The sequence below is a fragment of the Schistocerca americana genome, chromosome 5 (assembly GCF_021461395.2).
Source record: "Schistocerca americana isolate TAMUIC-IGC-003095 chromosome 5, iqSchAmer2.1, whole genome shotgun sequence".
NCBI classification, from domain to species: domain Eukaryota; kingdom Metazoa; phylum Arthropoda; class Insecta; order Orthoptera; family Acrididae; genus Schistocerca; species Schistocerca americana.
In genome coordinates, this window is record NC_060123.1 from 359,175,437 (window position 1) to 359,189,488 (window position 14,052).

Genomic DNA, 14,052 nt, shown 5'->3' on the forward strand with positions numbered 1-14,052 from the left:
GTTGATGCGAGCTCGCAGTTCTGGCACGTTTCTTGGTAGAGGAGGTTTAAACACTGAATCTTTCACATCACTATGCGTGAAACTTGCCCGCACGCGTTCAACCGTTTCTTCGCTCACTGCAGGCTGACCCGTTGATTTCCCCTTACAGAGGGATCCAGAAGCTTTAAACTGCGTATACCATCGCCGAATGGAGTTAGCAGTTGGTGGATCTTTGTTGAACTTCGTCCGAAAGTGTCGTTGCACTGTTATGACTGACTGATGTGAGTGTATTTCAAGCACGACATACGCTTTCTCGGCTCCTGTCGCCATTTTGTCTCACTGCGCTCTCGAGCGCTCTGGCGGCAGAAACCTGAAGTGCGGTTTCAGCCGAACAAAACTTTATGAGTTTTTCTACGTATCTGTAGTGTGTCGTGACCATATGTCAATGAATGGAGCTACAGTGAATTTATAAAATCGCTTCAATCATTTGTAATAGCCCTGTACATTAGTGGTAAGTTATCTATAGTGATTCATTACTTAAGAACATGTTCCTGTAGTCTATATTACGTCTCTTAATTTTCCACTTCTTCTATGCATTTTCTAATGGAGCAACTCTGTTCGTGAGATCTTTTTATTGCAGAAAGAAGCCAAACGAGTAATTACTGACTCTTTGCATAAACCATGTTAACCTCTGTTTGTTTACTAAGCAGAAAAATCGTGATGTGCATCTCCTCCCCCCCCCCCCCCCCCCCTTTTACACACACTGTTTTACTTTATTTGAAGCAGAAGGTGCCAAAAGTAAAACACTACAGAAACATCATTGGTTACAATACATAAAACAACAGAAATATTTACTCCTCGTGCAATAGATTACCAAGACCAGTGAATGATTGTGAGCTAGTAGGGCATAAATTGTTTAATAACTTGCCACTAGTTGTACAAGATATTTCTAAACATGCATTTAAACACACAATATACAGGGTGTAAATAAAGTCTGGGAACACTTTCAATTATTTATTGCGCCAAACACTGTACAGATATCATACATACGTCATTTTTAAGAGAAACCCTGAAAGCCTTTTTTCATTTATACCGTCACAGCATAATTTGGTAATTTGCTGATAGTCAGTGCTAGTCGCAAATGTGGTGAGTTCAGGTGTGGAACGAGCTTTCTGTGTGTTGGAGTTCAAAAAAAAGTGTGCTAAAGCTGTTCAACAGATGTTTAGAACCAAGTACCCTAAGAAGCCACCAACAAGGAAGGCCATTTACCACTGGCCAAACAAATTCATTACATGGGTTGCTTGTGCCCAACAAAGAGAAGCGGGCGTCCCAGTGTGAGTGAAGTGAGAGACATATATGAGTCCAAAGAAATTGGTGCGTCTTGCATCCTGTGAAATTGAAATGGCTCCAATGACGGTGTGGGAAGTCCTCCAACAAGCTGTCTGTGAAACCATTCAAATTGGAGCTAGTGCAGAAGCCCAGTGATGATGATAAAGATAAGCGTTTTGAGTTTTGTTTGCATTTGCAACAATTGAAAGAAAATGGGGATGGCATTGTTAATTGCTTAATTTTTAGTGATGAAGCCACTTTTCACACTAATGGGAAAGTGAATAGACATTATTGTCGAATCTGGGGTGCAAAGCATCCACACGAATGCATTGAATTTGAGCATGTTTCCCTAAAAGTAAATATTTTTTGTGCCTTGTCACGTCAAAAACTGTACGGGCTGTTGTTCTTCGCCGAGAGCACTGTCACTGGATATTCCTACTTGGACATGTTGCAGCGATGGCTGATCCCTCAAATGCAATCAGACTCTCCGTTCATCTTTCAGCAGGATGGGACCCCCACCTCATTTTCATCATGAAGTTCGTGGGTACCTGAACACAGAGCTGCCGCATCGATGGATTGGCCTTGCTACAGAAGGGGACAGCTGTTTCATGAAATGGCCTCCCCCAGATCCCACTCCGTGTGACTTTTTTCTGTGGGGACACACTAAAGATCTGGTGTATGTACTGACTCTACCACGTGATGCAGCAGAGCTGCGGGAGAGAATATGGGAAGCGACTGCCACAGTCGACGATGCCATGCTGGGATGGGTATGACAAGAATTCGATTACCGTATTTATGTCTGCTGGGTCACTCATGGTTCGCATATTGATTGTTTGTAAAATAAAAACTTTCAGAATTTCTCTTCAAAATGCAATGTATGTGACATCTGTACAATGTTTAGTTCTTGTGCAATAAATAATAGAAAGTGTTCCCGGACTTTATATTCACCCTGTATAGGAGACTGAAAGCTGAAAGCAAGGAGAAACTACTGCCATTATTTTTCCCAAGAGATGCAGCTCTGTTATATGATTAAATGATGATGTAATCATCTTGGACAAAATATTCAACAGGTAAAATAGTCCTCTGTTCCAATCTCTCAGCAAGGACTGTGTTGGAGGATGTTGTCATCAAGAAAAACAAAACTGGCCATCTATGGTTTTGAACAAGGATTGTTAGGTCTCTTAATCAGCTAAAAAGGACAGCAAATTTAAAAAGAGATATGGATAGGTTGAAGTTGGATACAGTGAGAATTAGTGAAGTGCTGTGGAAAGAAGAGTAGGACTTCTGGTCAGTTGAGTACAGACTTATAAATACAAAATCCGGTAGAGGTGAAGCAGAAGCTGGTCTAATAATGAGTAAGAAAACAGGAATGCAGATAAGCTGCATGAACAGCATAGTCAACACATTATTGTAATCAAGACAGACATATAGTCAACATCCACCACAGAATTACAAGTTTATATGCCATCTAGCTCTACAGATAATGAAGCACTTGAAAGAACACGTAATGAGATGGGTGAAATTATTCAGACAGTTAATGGAGATGAAAATCTAATTGTGATGGGGGAAGAGAAGGAAAAACACATGGAAAATATAGACTGACAGGAAATGGAAAGAAAGAGGAAACCACCAGGTAGAATTGCGTATAGTGCATAATTTAATCATCACCAATACTTGGTTGGATACAGTGAGAATTAGTGAAGTGCTGTGGAAAGAAGAGTAGGACTTCCATGCAACCATGCAACCATGAAAGAATGTCATATACATGGCTGAGACCTGGAGGTTTTCAAATTATTTATATAGTGGTAAGACAAAGGTTTTAAAACCATATTATAAGCTGTAAGACATTTCCAAAGGCAGATGTTGACTCTTACCATAATTTATTGGTTATGAACTATAGATGAAAACTGAAGAATATGCAAAATGGTAGTAAATTAAGGAGATGGGACGTGGATAAGCTGAAAGAACCAAATATTGCTGAGAGTTGTAAAGGGAGAATTGTGTAGTGGCTGACTGAAACAGGGGAAAGGAATGCAGCAGAAGAAAAATGGGTAGCTTTGAGAGATGAAACAGTGAAGGCAGCAGAGGGTGAGACAGGCAGAAAGATGAGGCCTTGTAGAAATCCTTGGATGTCACAGGAGATACTGCATTTAATTATAAAAATTAATTATAAAAATCTGGCAGGTGAAAGGAAATACAAACATCTAAAAAAAAGATTGACAAGAAGTGCAAAATGGCTAAGCGTTAGTGGCTAGAGGAAGAATGTATAACAAGGGAAAAAAGGCACCACCTAAAAGAAAATTAAAAAGGCCTTTGGAAGAAAGAGAAGTAGCTGTGTGAATATGAAGTTCTCAGATGGAAAACCATTTGTAAGCAAAGAGGGGGGGAGCTGGAAGGTGGAAGGAATATATACGATTATCATAATTTACATCATAGATGCACGCAGTTGTAGGTACATGATATAGAAATAATAGGTCTCAGTAAACATAGACTTGCAAATGAATTCATTGTGACATAACTGTGACTTTGCATTTATCAGGCACTACTGACATGATACTGTGTAAACACTCCATGCTGATCCATGATGTAGTCCTTTATTACATTATTGAGATACAGAATTGTAAACAGAATAGTTACAACAGTACAGTACACAGTTAGTAGTTTGCAGATCATCAGTTGCATTGCACCAGTGTTGGTGGTAATGTGGAACTTACAGTAATAAGGAGTAAGCAGATATGCATTTCATGTATTACAGCTAACAACAATGCACAGGAACCTGCATGCTAGTACCAAGATGCATACACTGCTTGAAGGTATCCCGAAAGTGAAACATTTATAAGGTTGCATTGACACTTCCAAGAAACTGGGAGCTTTGACATGGTGTGAGAACAGTAGGACGGAATGAATTACACTTGTGCTTGAATATGTGATGCTGGAAGCATTCAAATACTCCTCTTGAATTTCATGAAGGAGATTTGTGACACAAATTCCAGAAATGGCCCACAGTAGTGTTCGGAGAATAATGCATCACAGTGCAATGTATCTGTACCACCTCCAGTGTGTTCATTGTCTTAGTGAGATGGACATTGGTCCTTGATTAATGTTCAATCAGTGGATGCAACAACAAACTGTAGGCAATCCTGTGTTTCACAATAACTTTTTATTTAGAGCTGAAGCAGGGTGCACTCATGATGGTGTTTTTAATTATCACAGTTGTCACATTTGGAGTCATCTTGGCTCCAACCCACATGGTATTCATGAGTCTTGGTAATAGTGATCAGTGAAATCATTTAACATGTGATTAGGGGTACTAGGTATGGCCTTATTGCTACCAAACTAACTAAATTGATGGAATTGTCTTTGATTTCTGTGGGATCATCTTAGTGGACTGCTTGAGGGTATTCCATTAGAGCAATAATAGAGGACACAGTACATATATTATGGAACATCTGCACATTTTGTTGCTATGGTGAGACATCATTTAATGCTCTGAAATGGTCAAAGATGGACTGGGTGAGAAGAACCTTTACCATGGCCTCTAAGATCACCAGATCTGAACCCCATGGATTTCTATGTTTGGGACCACCTTAAAGGTGTTGTGTACACCACTCCAGTTAACATGGTTGAAGCATTGGAGCAGACTCTTGTCAGTGTTGTCAAGAATTGTGGAATAATCCAGGTATGTCTGAAAGAATTTGGAACTCATTGCAGTGACAGGTAGACACCTGCGTCTGGGTACGAGAACAACACTTTGAACATCTCCTTTAACTATGAGTGTGGTCATGTAACTGTTGTTGTGTTCATATAAAACACCTACATTTCTGCAAAAGCATCTCTTACGACTTTTCGTAATGTTGAACAATGGAAACTCCAGATAGGAACATGAACAATGTAGGAAAGGCTAGATTGCTGTGTACCATAAAGACAACACACTAAGTTGGAGGCAGACACAATTAAAAGACGCTTACACATAAGCTTTTGGCTCCAGCCTTCATTGGAAAAGATAAACACACACCATTCATTCACACAAGCAAGCACACCTCATGCTCACATCCAGGTTGCCAGAGTTGAGGAGCTACTTGATTGAGATGTAGTGGCTCTGGTCACAAAACCTGACAATGGCAGGGAGAGCGGTGTGCTGACTGCATGTCCCTCCATATCTACATGTGGTGATGCTTGTGGGCTGAGGATGACACTGTAGTCAGTTAATACTGTTGAGCCTTCAAGCCCTGTTCTGTGTAGTGGGGGATGGGGGGCTATACAAGGGAAATAAACTAAAAGGCTCAATACTGTGAGAAGAATTTGACAGAGCTGAGAGTTGAAACAAGGTCTGCTGATCTCCTTGTAAGAGCCAGTCATGAGAAAACTCTTTTGTATGGTGTATGAGGTACATAAGATGGGAAAAATACCCTCAGACATAACAAAATAATGTAATAGTTCCAAATCCAAAGAAAGCTGGAGTGGACAGCTGAGGATATTATCGAACTGTTAGTTTAATGAGTTATGGTTGTAAAATATTGACACACATTTTTTATAGAAGAATGGAAAAACTGGTACAAGCTAACCTTGGGAAAGATGAATTTGAGTTCCAGAAAAATGTTGGAACACACAAGGCAATACTGACCCTGTGATTTATCTTTAGAAGAGAGGTTAAGGAAAGGCAAACCTATATTTATAGCATTTGTAGAGTTGTAGAAAACTTTTGACAGTGTTGCCTGAAGTACACTCTGAAATTATGAAGGTAGGAGGTATAAAATACAGGGAGTGGAAAATTATTTACAAATAGTACAGAAACCAGACTGTAGTTATAAGAGTAGAAGGGCATGGCAGGAAACTGTAGTTGAGATGGAAGTGAGACAGGGCTGTAACATCCCCCTTGTTATTCATTCTTTACATTGAGTTAGCAGTAAAGGAAACCAAAGATAAATTTTGAAAGTGAATTCGAGTTCATGGTGAAAAAATAAAAATTTTAATATTTGTTTATAACATTGTGAAATTAAATGTCACGTGGCTAGGGCCTCCTGTTGGGTAGACCAGTCACCTAGTGCTAGTCATTTGAGTTGACACCGCTTTGGCAGCTTGCGCGGTGATGGGATGAGATGACAGACTGCAGAAAGCATAGAGGAAGTAGATGAGATGGGAGATACAATACTGTGAGAAGAATCTGACAACAGAGCTGAGAGTTGAAACAAGGTCTGCTGATCTCCTTGTAAGAGCCACTTTTTTTATATGGAAGACAATGTCTGTATTAATAAAAGTAAATTACATAACAAATCTAACTTCTGTTATTTTTAATACATAGTATATTTATAATCATAATAGAAGACAATGACAAAAATTGGAATTGTACAGAACAATTACTGTTAAGTATCTGAGTTTGCACTGACAAACACGATGCAGCAGAAAAAAATAATATTTGCGTATCACTGGCCAGATATGCTCCCCTTGCTGCAATTGTACAGCAAGTAAGTTTTCTGGCTGCTTCAAAATTGATCACTCAATTTTTGAGGCAGACTACAATGTCATAATTCTGGGAGAGACACCAAAGAGTCAGAACAGAACAGAATGCATAGTGTCTTGAAAAGGGATTATAAGATGAACATCAGTTATAAGTAAAGTGAGGTTAATGGAGTGTAACTGATTTCAATCAGGTGATGCTGAGGGACTTAAATTAGGAATCGAGACACTAAATGTAGTAGATCAGTGTTGCTGGTTGGGCAGAGAAATAATTGACAATGGCAAAATTAGAGAGGATGTAAAATGCAGAGAGCCAAAGGCAAGGAAAGCATTTCTGGAAAAGAGGACTGTGTTAACAACAAAATGAGTTTAAGGGTTAGAAAGTCTTTGCTAAGGTATTTGATAGGAGTTAATCTTTTATGGAAGTGAAATGTTGACAATAACTAGTTCAGATAAGAAGAGGAGTTTTTGGAATGTAGTGGTACAGAAAAATGCTGAAGATTAAGTGGATATATTGAATAACTGAACTGGATTGGGGAGAAAGTAAGTTGTGGCCACCTTGATTGAAAGAAGGGGGTGGTTGATAGGGCACATGCTGAGGCATGAAGGAGTTGCCAATTTGGTACCAGAAGGAAATGTGGTGGCTAAGGATTGTAGGGGCAGACCAAGGCATGAATACAGTAAGCATGTTGAAAGGGATGTACATTGTGGTACATAGAAGAGCATTGTACAGGTTAGAATAGCATGGAAAGCTGTAACAAACTAATCTTCAGACTGAAGACCAGAACAAAAACAGCTTTAGAGAAAGCTTTTGACAATGTTGTAGGGACTATTCTCTGCAGTGGCTTGTTAGCTCAGAGGTTCCACACCTGTCATGTGATGTAAGGATGGTGTGAGTTGCGAGTTCCAGTTGTGATGAAGACCAGTGCACTCAAGGTACTTATTTGAATTTAAACTGGAAAAGTATCTTTCTTTCTAAAACAATTTAATTCAGCTTGATTTGTACTTCAAATCATTGCAAATATTAAGGAGAGTCAAATCAATAAGCTCATATATTTTGCATGGTTTCTTTCAATAATGTCTTATGGAATATTGTTCTAACTCACTTTTAAGAAAGAAAGTCTTCATTGTTGAGCAAGTGCTGCACGAATAATATATGATGCTCACCAACAATCACCTTGGAATCTATCTAAGGAGTTAATACTGGTGACTACTGTCTCACAGTACATTTATTCACTCATAAAGTTTGTTGTAAATAATTCACTGCAATTCAAAAGGAATGACTCATGGAACATGAAACTATTTTGAGGGTAGCGAGGGTAAAATACAGTAGTGAGAGTTTGTTTACAACTTGTTCAGAAACCAACCTGAAATTGTACGAGGTGAAGGTCATGAAAAGTAATAGCTGAGAAGGGAGTGACACAAGGTTTTTGCATCTTGCTGATGTTATTCCATGTGTAAATTGAGCAAGCAGTGATGAAATCCAAGGAGAAATTTGAAAAGGAGGTTAAAGTTCAGGGAGAAGAAATAGATACTTAAAGGTTTGCTTATGACATTGTGATTCTGTCAGATGTGGCAAAGGACTTGGAAGAGCAATTGAATGGAATTTATACTCATAGTGCCTTGAGAAGGGGTTATAAGCTAGATATCAACAAAAGTGAAAGTAGCATTATGAAATGTATTCAAATTAACTCAGGTGATGCTGAAGGAATTGGAATAGAAAATGAGACACTAAAACTTTAAGATGAGTTTTGCTGTTTGAGCAGTGAAATAACTGGCAATGGCCAAAGTAGAGAGGACATAAAAAGCAGACTGAATAAGATGAATTTGTCAACATCTAATGTAAATTTAAGTCAGGAAAACTCTTCTGGAAGTATTTGTCTGTCTTCATCTATCCTTGTTTGGAAGTGGAATGTGGATGTTAAGCAGTTCAGTCTAGATGGGAATAGAACCTGTTGATATATGGTGCTACAGAAAAATGCCGAGGATTAGTGGGTAGATTGAGTGACTAATGGAGACATACTGGTTCAGACTGAGGAAAAAAGAACATTATGGCACTACTTGTCTACAAAAGAGGGATTAGTTGATAGAATGCATCCTGAGACACAACAGAATTATCAGTTTAGTAATGGAGAAAAGTGTAGGGCTAAAAGTTATGGAGGGGACCTGTGTGTTTATCAGTTTAACAAGTGTACTATGCATTTGACTTTGCCTGTTGCTTTAATGGTTTAATGAGAATGAAATTATTACTTTATTAATTATTATTACCACTATTATTACAAAATTATGAAAAAGACTGTTAGTTATCCTAAGTGTACTTTTCTCCAGTGACAGATTGTAATTTGTCCATTTTAATTTTCTTAGAAGAATACTCTCTGAATTATCATTATTTTCATTACCTACATGTTGAAAGAACTCATCTGTAAACAGTGTGAAACATGAGTTTCTACTGGCATATAAAATGTTCATATAACTTAGACGACTGCATCTGGATTATGTCTTTGACAGTTGTCAATATTTCAACTGGTGCACACCCTGTCATTTTTAAGGACAAATGCTGCAAAAGAAGTGCTACACAAGGAATTTAAAACCTTGGGTTGCAGAGCATCAAGCAACAGGCTGGTTTAGCCAATTTCATATGCCAACAGTTGGATTTTGTTTTCAAGGAATTATTTTAACTTCATTTATTGACTGCTCAAAAAACTTCACCGTTTTCTTGGGATTGGCTGGATGATGCTTCATGGTCACAGTCTGACTATAAATTTCATTTTATAACTGTATGGCATTTGGTGAAATCTGAATGTTTCAGTGGCTCAGTGTCTATTATTATATCTCAATGTTGTGTGTTCATTCTCAGGGAAAAAAGTTGTCATGACTGAGCTTTATCTGTGGTTGGGAAAGATTTAGATTTTGCTCTGATGTCTGAGTGTTTACCAGTCACTGATTTTATAGGATATATTGAACAGGCTGTTTTTGAAGTACCTTCTAATGCTGAAGAGGAGTTTAGGCAGGAAGCATGTTGTGTTGACTGGGGCACCTTCACCCAAGAGTGATGTAACAGCAGCTGAGAGGGGGCTGCTTTATGTTCACTTAGAGTGTATCCATGTGTTGCTATTTTACCCACAGACAAGGTCAGTGCTACAGTGGTGTTGGAAAAGCTGGATTATGTTTAAAAAGTGCGGTGCTTACTCTCTGATTCAGCATATCATGGGCTCAGTGCTGACCCTACAAAAAGTGTTGAGAGAAAGACTATCAATCTCCTGAGGAAAATTTTTTGAAAGAAATTTCCACCATTTGACTGTTAATTGCTCATTTATTGTACACAATCATGATTTCAACTTTCTAGCCATTCTCAGGTGCATGTTGAACCATTAAGATATGTCTGATGTACCTTAACAGCCAAACAGCAGAAATTTCTTTCAAAAAATTCTGTGTGGTTCTGGTCCCCCACAAAGGAAAGATCATCCTGAAGAAAAGTTCCTTGTTGTAGGAGATTATGAAGAGTCTTAATTCTTACTGTGGGGTCCCCACTAAAGTATATGAGCACCCAAAGATCTACAAGGGAGGTGTTTTTCTTAGGCCTGTTGTGAGAAACATTTTTGCTATGACATATCATATAACAAAATTCCTTGAAACTCTGTTGAGCTCAATAGGAGGTCGATGTGTGCATCACATTAAGAACCCAGCATATTTCTTACACCAATTAGAGGGATTGCATTTGAATGACTCATATGTTTATTTGCATTCTCTGTCTGAATTGTTATGGTTAATTGATGTTAGGCTTGACACTGAATTAACAGAACTACACTCCTGGAAATTGAAATAAGAACACCGTGAATTCATTGTCCCAGGAAGGGGAAACTTTATTGACACATTCCTGGGGTCAGATACATCACATGATCACACTGACAGACCCACAGGCACATAGACACAGGCAACAGAGCATGCACAATGTCGGCACTAGTACAGTGTATATCCACCTTTCGCAGCAATGCAGGTTGCTATTCTCCCATGGAGACGATCGTAGAGATGCTGGATGTAGTCCTGTGGAACGGCTTGCCATGCCATTTCCACCTGGCGCCTCAGTTGGACCAGCGTTCGTGCTGGACGTGCAGACCGCGTGAGACGACGCTTCATCCAGTCCCAAACATGCTCAGTGGGGGACAGATCCGGAGATCTTGCTGGCCAGGGTAGTTGACTTACACCTTCTAGAGCACGTTGGGTGGCACGGGATACATGCGGACGTGCATTGTCCTGTTGGAACAGCAAGTTCCCTTGCCGGTCTGGGAATGGTAGAACGATGGGTTCGATGACGGTTTGGATGTACCGTGCACTATTCAGTGTCCCCTCGACGATCACCAGTGGTGTACGGCCAGTGTAGGAGATCGCTCTCCACACCATGATGCCAGGTGTTGGCCCTGTGTGCCTCGGTCGTATGCAGTCCTGATTGTGGCGCTCACCTGCACGGCGCCAAACATGCATACGACCATCATTGGCACCAAGGCAGAAGCGACTCTCATCGCTGAAGACGACACGTCTCTATTCGTCCCTCCATTCACGCCTGTCGCGACACCACTGGAGGCGGGCTGCACGATGTTGGGGCGTGAGCGGAAGACGGCCTAACGGTGTGCGAGACCGTAGCCCAGCTTCATGGAGACGGTTGCGAATGGTCCTCGCCGATACCCCAGGAGCAACAGTGTCCCTAATTTGCTGGGAAGTGGCGGTGCGGTCCCCTACGGCACTGCGTAGGATCCTAAGGTCTTGGCGTGCATCCGTGCGTCGCTGCGGTCCGGTCCCAGGTCGACGGGCATGTGCACCTTCCGCCGACCACTGGCGACAACATCGATGTACTGTGGAGACCTCACGCCCCACGTGTTGAGCAATTCGGCGGTACGTCCACCCAGCCTCCCGCATGCCCACTATACGCCCTCGCTCAAAGTCCGTCAACTGCACATACGGTTCACGTCCACGCTGTCGCGGCATGCTACCAGTGTTAAAGACTGCGATGGAGCTCCGTATGCCACGGCAAACTGGCTGACACTGATGGCGGCGGTGCACAAATGCTGCGCAGCTAGCGCCATTCGACGGCCAACACCGCGGTTCCTGGTGTGTCCGCTGTGCCGTGCGTGTGATCATTGCTTGTACAGCCCTCTCGCAGTGTCCGGAGCAAGTATGGTGGGTCTGACACACTGGTGTCAATGTGTTCTTTTTTCCATTTCCAGGAGTGTATTTTAACCCCCCCTCCCCTTTCAATATATTTAAAATACTTTTGCTGTTTGGCCTCATGATAGCAAGAATTTAAATGGCATTTTAGAACACCTGGCTTCAGTTCACTTGAATATTCATTTCAAAGTGGAGGTGGGAAGAATGGCTGCGTTCTCTTTCTTGATGTGTTGGTCATGAAAATAGCTGATTGTACATGGGAACATGCAGCTTATCGGTAACCAAATCACACCACTTTCTATTTAAAGGCTGATAGTTGTCACCACCTGGCTCAATGTGAAGGGGTGTTTTATACCTTGGTTCACAGGGGCCTTGTCATTTTAGACCTTAAAGTTAGTCACATGAGTTAGGCCATCTCAGAGCCATCTTTTGTCAGAATAGTTATAGTGAAATAATGATAACATGTCCATTGCACTATTGATTGACGACATGTCAGGTGAATGATGATAACGCAGAGGTGGGACCAAAGTTTACAGCCATTTTGCCTTCTGCTGGAAGCACTTCCAAAAGGATTTCTCATATTTTGCAGAAATATGATGTGAAATGTATTTTTTTGGCCACCATATAAGATTAAGTCTCTTTCAGTTTGTCTAAGGTGGATATTGTATTTCCTGCAGTTGTGGCATATTAAATTTTGTTTAGATTGCCAGGACCAAGGAGAACCAGTGTACTGAGCATAGACATCACAAACACTTCTAACAGCTGAGCAGTTGCCTCAACAATGGTCATCATTTGGAATATAACAACATGGAGATTCTGGAATGCAATCCCAGCTATTGGAATAGTGTTATTAAGGACACCATTGAAATTAAATTCTTCAAATTGAGGTTTTCAGTTCCCTTGCACAGCACTTCCTTGCTGCATTCGTGCCTGAGAAATGGTAGGATGTGCATATCTCGAAATATTGACAATTGTCAAAGGTGTTGCCTGGCTGCATTCCTGTATGTTATTTGAACATCTGTGAACACTAGCCTAAGCAGTTCCATAGCTTCATTGTGGTAATATGAATTTGCAAGTGTTCCTGTTTTGCAAATGGATGATACAGTATGTCATAATGGTTGCTTATTTCAGGTATTAGAGGATTGTCTATTACTGTCAGTCCTGTGAAATTCACAGAGTGCTTCAACAACATTGTTTTACACATTTCCCAGTTCTTCAAGGTCAAATATGTTTTATAAGACCTGCTTCCAACTACCATCATTATTTCCAGATGACTGCAATCTGAGGATATATGCATTTTTTTTTATTGTTTGATGAAACATAATTACAGTTTATAATGCAAAAAGGGTAATTTTCATCCTGGACCTTTTTTTTACATTAGAAAGGTGCAATGTTGATTGTTTAACCGCCATTTAAAACAGTGCTATTGTAAACAAGAGAGATAAAGAAAATGAAACCAATCAAAGTAAAATGTTGACTGAGGTGTCATCATTTGTGTATGTGAGCATGACTGTGTAGCTAAAAAAGTAAATTCAGTAGTATTCCTTGTTCAGCATTTAGATGTGGACACTGATACCAGCATGACCTCATGGCTCATTGTGAGATTAGTGTGAACTGCAGCAAACTCATTTCCAGCATGACAGGTAATGGTGTTAACTGAAAAGAGTTCTCATTTCTTACAGCCTTTATAAGTATCAGTGTCTTATCAATATTAAAGAACCAGTAGGTTGCAAGCAACCTTATTGGATATAAATGTGGAAATGAGAGCTTTTTACAAATTATCAGCTTTCCTGGTAATTTAATCATGATCAAGATTGAGCACAAATACCATGCACACATTGATGTACATTTTGACTTATTCCTCTCTCCTGAATAATTATCAAAATGTTGGCATCTGTGCAGCATCATGAATGAGTGAATGAACATGGTGATCCTCCTATGAGCGATTTTGTTACCCTTTTTTTTGTCTCCACGCCTTCAATAGCTCATCAGTGAAGGAACATTTGCTATTTAAAACATAGTTATTTATTATATTTTTATCAGAACATTTAGCTGCTCCTTTTTCCCATCATCATTGGGCTGCTGCTTAGTGTATTTATCGGCAAATCTAAGTAAATTGAGTTA

General features: G+C 40.1%; 1 protein-coding gene across 1 annotated transcript in view; it reads left to right on the forward strand.

Annotated features, from left to right (window-relative positions):
* Positions 1–14,052, forward strand: part of LOC124616382 (neural-cadherin-like) — a 312,303-nt gene that overhangs the window by 227,228 nt on the left and 71,023 nt on the right. The gene's annotated exons all lie outside the window — the stretch shown is intronic.